We start from the raw sequence: 7080 nt of genomic DNA on the forward strand, positions 1-7080 counted from the left end.
ATCTGAATGGCTATGCTAGCCTCATGTTGTCTCCTAAATGTCCCTTAGACATTTCCTTTGAAAATTTTCCGATCATCATATCAAACTGTATGTCGGCGTTCAAAAACAAAACCTACAGCAGTTTCGTAGCGCACTACGAAACTGCTGTGTAATTTCAAAAACATAACTTCAACCCAAAATTCTTATCAACTGAATATTGCCAGTGGAATTTGCAGTCACCATTATTTTTGATTTCCTTCTCCAGTATACACTTGAAACAAACTAACCACTATCATCTTCCATTCCTTGACTAGATATAGGGTCTTCAAATCCAAATCTATGTGATCCCATAGGCATAGGAAGAGATTTGTAGTAGGCAAAAACAGAATTGATCTCTGAACCACATGCAATATATCCATCCATGATAGAAAACCCCACAACAATCTTCTCATTGGTATGACCAGTATAGGTCAGAGTATAAGCATTATTGGATAACCCAGAAGGATTGGCTTTTGTAAAATCCCACAACTTGAGTGTGTTATCTGTAGATGCAGAAATTTCACTCTCTCTATTGCTAAATTCCAGCGTTTCTCTGTTTCTCATCTTTAGCTTCTCCATTTCAAACTCCATTTTGATCAGTTTCATCTAAAACAACATGGAATCCACTGCTGCTTTAGCATCACTCCACAGTCTCTTGTAGAGACAAATCCTTTCATCCCTTTCCTTCAGTTCAGACCTAAAATCTTGTTTCAAATTCTTCAATAAGTTTTGCAGCTTATTGTGCATCATCTCAGAACACTTTACCTGTTAAGATTGAGAAAATCTCATGGATGTCAAACCTTTTGAGTGCTCCTTAAATTGCTAGAAATAGAGGACATCTCAGGCTTTGATGCATCTCCAATATTTGATATAGGAAACTCCATCTTTTTTACAAGATACTCGTTTGTTATTATTGTACTTTTTGAAGGGGAACCATCATCAGTCGCAGAAAAACCTTGAGAAAATTCAACTGCTGCAGTTTCATTGAAATAGAGAGTTGGTAACTGACAAACCTCTAACTTCTGATATTCTGACGAATCTTTTAAAAACTCTGGCTCAGAAATTGTAAAATCCATTAAAGAGGGATGAAGCAGTGAGTTTAATCCTAAATTAATAGGTCTTGTTGATCTTTTTACAAGCTGTGCATTTGAAACAATAGGCGTATTCTCCCTTGAAGACAAAGGAAATAGTCTTTTAGGCGTAGGCGGGTGGTAGTCCGAGGATAAAATATCCAAAACTGGAATAAATTGGCTATGATTGGCTGCAGTATCTCAAAAAACGTCGGTGGAGACAAAACTGTTGGGTTTCTTGATTCATGAAAATCATTAATAAAAGTTGGTGAATGATAACTTAGGAGAGAATCAATGCCTAGACTTATTGGATTGGCAGTGGAAATATACGCTTGTGAATTAGCTGGAAAAGATGCCGTCCCTTGTGAATTAGCTGGACAAGATGTCGTTTGTCCAGATTTTGGATCCGCTAATTCAACTGATTGTTGCAGTTGGCTAGAAGGAGGCCCATATACTTTTGACTTCAAGTCTTTTTGAAAAGAGAGATTTGAGATATCTTGTGTCGATTTTCCTGCTGTCTATTGCCCAGAATCTGGATGTCCATGTTCAGAAAGGGCGATATTGACCTTGTCTTCAAACGGATTCTCCTGTGTGTGCTCGCTTTGACACCATGTATAGAAATTGGAACTGTCACTCTGAATTGGACAATCAAGGCTACTTGTGTTATCGGTATTTGGAGAATGGGAAATTGAAGCCAAGGACCAATCCTCCTGAGAAGTAATACAAGTGTTTGAAGATATTGGATCTTGCACATATGGAGATAAATAACAATAAGGACTGAGATCACTAGTAACAGGCGGGTAATATGAGCTTGACGGAGCTTCAATCCCCAAGTACCACGGTTGATTATGAGATGGCAGAGGATTACGATACCAATCACCAGTATTCGTTGCTTTGCCTCTAGCAGATACAGTCACAATACCATTTGCATCAATGTGCTGGTGGAATGACCTTGACTAATACGACCCCTTTTCCGACAAAGAAAAACAAATGTCAACCAGGTGTCTATGTCCTCTGTCGGTGGAAGAACTAATGCACGAACAGCTAGTAATGTTTGCCAAACCTCAACATCTCGTTTGGTTCCTTGTATCCGATCAAAACACAAAGATTAGAACATGAGGCACATACTTAAATGCAAACACATTTCGTTTGTCAAAAACTCATCACTGACACGTACACGATCCCCCAACCATGTATTCCCAATGTACTTGGAGATGATATATACACTACCACTTAGTCGATAACCAGCTTCATATATATTTGCTGCTTTTCCAACATAATTAACCTGAGTTGGGATAAGAAGGGCTTCATTGACTTGAGAAAGGCGATTGTCCCAGGAAAGGATCTTCAAGGTATTCGTCTCAGGGAGAGCACTGAGCAAATCTGTGTTGCTACAAACGAGCTTAATGCACTGCTTCCTTGAAAACACTGTCGCTGCTCTCATCTGCATTTCTGGAGGGAAACAGAACTCTGTACAATAGGCATGCTAGGATTTTGGCCTCCACTGAAAACTCGAACAAATCCCCAATTTCGTAGCACGCTACGAAACCACCTAAACATGTAGCGCTGTTAAACTGCTAAAGGATTTATGCGATGCGAAAACACTTTGTCCTTAAGCTAGTCTGAGCAATTTTTGGAAACAGAATTTTCAGTGATAACAGTGGCTCCACTTGGGATAGTGTGCCCTTGTGGTACACTAAGAACTCGCAGGTCATGTGCCTTATAAAATTTATTTGACAAACATCTTCTTTAATTTCCTTGGGCCTTCACCTCGGGCTTTAGCTGGATGATCACTGTAGGAGAAAGAAAACTACATCTACTAAAAAAAATCCTCAGTCAACCTTGAGCTTATTTGAAATTTCCTACCTACCTACCCTATCAATTTCAACTTCTTTCTGCTCAATCAATATGAAATTTCCAATGTAGCCAATCATTTATCTTATCTGACATTTGAGTCCTTTGGCTGTGCTTGAAACAAAAATAAACCAGATACCGAAGTAACCAAGGCAGCATGAGGTGTAACTGTTCTTCAACATGAAAATATAATTGGAAGCCTGAACAGGAAATCTTTTCCATGTATTCAGCTGTAGGGTCAAAAAACACATGGTTAGTTTGCTGATTCTCATAACATTCTATATCTTCAAACAACTTATCCTCAGCCACACCAAATTTATTTGATATGCTATCCAACTGCTTTTCTGAATGATGCTCACAAACAATGTAATTTTCCTCACTACTATGATCATTATTTGAAGTAAGCTGCTGCAAGGAATTACAAAATTGAACAAGCTTTTCCTCTGCCTGAGGGTCATAGAAAATTTCCTCCAATATTTCTTCTTGCTGGGTGCAATCAATTTCATCTTCATCATGATCTGAAGCGTGACAAATCTGCTGCACCTCTACATCAATATCTAAGGATAAAACATGGTTTTCACAAGTAAACTCCTGCTGCTCTTCATACTGTGTTTCATGGAATGTTATACCTTCTCCTTGGTGCTGGAATGCATTGTTATGAAGAGCCTCTAAAATTTCTTCATCCGTAAACTCATCATCATCATAACAATCCTTCAAATACTGAATAAGATTTAAAGAATGCCTACAACAATCTTTAAGCAGCAATAAGGAAGGATAACCTTCTTTATACATTTCACAGAATTCATCATGAAAACTAGCAAGTGAATATATTGAACCATTTTCCAGACTTTTATACCAAGACCATGCTTTTCCTTCTAAAGTGGTCATAAACATTTTCATGAGACAATCTTCAGGGAAATGAGCCTTAAGACTGCGTACATGCATATGGAATTTAACCAAATGGAGAGCAACATTATCCTTCTTTTCATCTTTGAATATTGGAAGATCATCTAACCAATCAACCTCTGGCATAGGATTTGGAAAACCAGGGCTATGAGACCGATTCATAGGAGCATACCTGGCATTCATTCTTGCAGTGGAATTCATCTTGAAACTTCATCAAGCTACTGATCTTCTAGCAGTGGAGTCACCTTCCAATTCCTTATTTGATGTGTGGAGTCGCCAAGGTAGTTTTGCAGCCTCAAATTGATGTCTAAGCTCCTGCTACCTTCAGAAGTTCAACCTCTTAATTTCGGGAATGAATAGACTTCAGGCTCCCGGCAGACGCACCAAAATGTTATCACAAAATCAAGCACTGAAGGCTGCCAATCAGCAAGATTCTGTGTAACTATTTCAAACCAGGCTTTGGACTAAGGCTTAGCCTCCTTAGTCTGAGAGGGCTCTCTCACAGATTATGAATATTGACTAATGACAAGAAAAGATGGCTAACTCTTATAAGACACATGAAAAATAAGCTGGCTGGACAACATTGAATTGATTCCCATTAGGCTTATGGAGTCTCTCATATCTCAGCAAACACAAACACTATCTTTTCATAGAAATCAGGTCACTTTACATCTATATGTTCAAACATAACTTTGAAACCACAGTTTGTCAACGCATACAAGAAGTCAGAGCATGATTCATGACTTCTGAGTGATTATGCATTAACCAAACTGTAAAAGAACCTTAAAGAAAGAATACCATCACACATTTGAACAAAAAGATCCATTGTGAATCCTGAGAAGAAAACACAGTCATTTGCATTACTGAAACTTGTTTATACATAAACCAAAAACAGACTTCTCCAAAACATCCAACCCTTTGTCTATCTCTGTTTCAGCTATTTATAAAGTGCTTATTCTATCTCATTCGAGCTTCCTCCTCCAGCATGAGGGGAGCTCGATGACTGCCTATGATGACACCTACTAACTTTTAACTAACTAATAATTACAGCTGATTACTAATTGACAGCGCTGGAATCATAAAACAATTAAAATTCTAATTCCACTAAATCTTCTAGACTTCTAAATTAAATAGGACTTAAACTCCATAATAGCCTTGATCTCCAATCCTTTTTCGTTCTCTGACATCTGGAGTTTGGCTGAGATAGCTGTAATGAACCTTTAATGCTCCATGTTTGTTTTCCATGACACATCTTTTCTGTTATCCTGAAACATAGGCCCCTGTTTGTCGGTCTTTGATATGCTGCTCCATTTATTCGAAAATGCAGCAGCTTGTCTCTAGCTCTTTAACATCCCAAAAATGATGAGCACTATCATGTTTCTTGATGTGTTGGATGCTTCGTTGATGAACAGGTGTGCAGACCAAAACTCCTTGTACACAATTCCTTCCAAACCCTAATGACCGGTCATAAAGTACCTTTATCAAAGCTTTAACTTAAGACAAAACATTTCACCTTTACAAAAAGGTACACTTGTCATTATCTGAATGGCTATGCTAGCATCATGTTGTCTCCTAAATCTCCCTTAGACATTTCCTTTGAAAATTTTCTGATCATCATATCAAACTGTATGTCGGCGTTCAAAAACAAAACCTACAGCAGTTTCGTAGCGCGCTACGAAACTGCTGTGTAATTTCAAAAACATAACTTCAACCCAAAATTCTTATCAACTGAATATTGCCAGTGGAATTTGCAGTCACCATTATTTTTTATTTCCTTCTCCAGTATACACTTGAAACAAACTAACCACTATCATCTTCCATTCCTTGACTAGATATAGGGTCTTCAAATCCAAATCTATGTGATCCCATAGGCATAGGCAGAGATTTGTAGTAGGCAAAAACGGAATTGATCTCTGAACCACATGCAATATATCCATCCATGACAGAAAACCCCACAACAATCTTCTCATTGGTATGACCAGTATAGGTCAGAGTATAAGCATTATTGGATAACCCAGAAGGATTGGCTTTTGTAAAATCCCACAACTTGAGTGTGTTATCTGTAGATGCAGAAATTTCACTCTCTCTATTGCTAAATTCCAGCGTTCCTCTGTTTCTCATCTTTAGCTTCTCCATTTCAAACTCCATTTTGATCAGTTTCATCTCAAACAACATGGAATCCACTGCTGCTTCAGCATCACTCCACAGACTCTTGTAGAGACAAATCCTTTCATCCCTTTCCTTCAGTTCAGACCTAAAATCTTGTTTCAAATTCTTCAAGAAGTTTTGCAGCTTATTGTGCATCATCTCAGAACATTTTACCTGTTAAGATTGAGAAAATCTCATGGATGTCAAACCTTTTGAGTGCTCCTTAAATTGCCAGAAATAGAGGACATCTCAGGGTTTGATGCATCTCCAATATTTGATATAGGAAACTCCATCTTTTTTACAAGATACTCGTTTGTTATTATTGTACTTTCTGAAGGGGAACCATCATCAGTCGTAGAAAAACCTTGAGAACATTCAACTGCTGCAGTTTCATTGAAATAGAGAGTTGGTAACTGACAAACCTCTAACTTCTGATATTCTGACGAATCTTTTAAAAACTCTGGCTCAGAAATTGTAAAATCCATTAAAGAGGGATGAAGCAGTGAGTTTAATCCTAAATTAATAGGTCTTGTTGATCTTTTTACAAGCTGTGCATTTGAAACAATAGGCGTATTCTCCCTTGAAGACAAAGGAAACAGTCTTTTAGGCGTAGGCGGGTGGTAGTCCGAGGATAAAATATCCAAAACTGGAATAAATTAGCTATGATTGGCTGCAGTATCTCAAAAAACGCCGGTGGAGACAAAACTGTTGGGTTTCTTGATTCATGAAAATCATTAATAAAAGTTGGTGAATGATAACTTAGGAGAGAATCAATGCCTAGACTTATTGGATTGGCAGTGGAAATATACGCTTGTGAATTAGCTGGACAAGATGCCGTCGCTTGTGAATTAGCTGGACAAGATGCCGTTTGTCCAGATTTTGGATCCGCTAATTCAACTGATTGTTGCAATTGGCTAGAAGGAGGCCCATATACTTTTGACTTCAAGTATTTTTGAAAAGAGAGAGTTGAGATATCTTGTGTCGATTCGCTTGCTGTCTATTGCCCAGAATCTGGATGTCCATGTTCAGAAAGGGCGATATTGACCTTGTCTTCAAACGGCTTCTCCTGTGTGTGCTCGCTTTG

The 7080-nt window shown here is 38.2% G+C and overlaps 1 pseudogene; it reads right to left on the minus strand.

Annotated features, from left to right (window-relative positions):
- Window positions 1-261: 261 nt before the first annotated feature.
- LOC149233929 (protein SUPPRESSOR OF PHYA-105 1 pseudogene) lies at window positions 262-609 on the minus strand (annotated as a pseudogene).
- Window positions 610-7080: the final 6471 nt, after the last annotated feature.

This window comes from Pinus tabuliformis, chromosome 8 (assembly GCF_031772625.1).
Source record: "Pinus tabuliformis cultivar Carrire ecotype Pingquan chromosome 8, CPIR1, whole genome shotgun sequence".
Taxonomy (NCBI): domain Eukaryota; kingdom Viridiplantae; phylum Streptophyta; class Pinopsida; order Pinales; family Pinaceae; genus Pinus; species Pinus tabuliformis.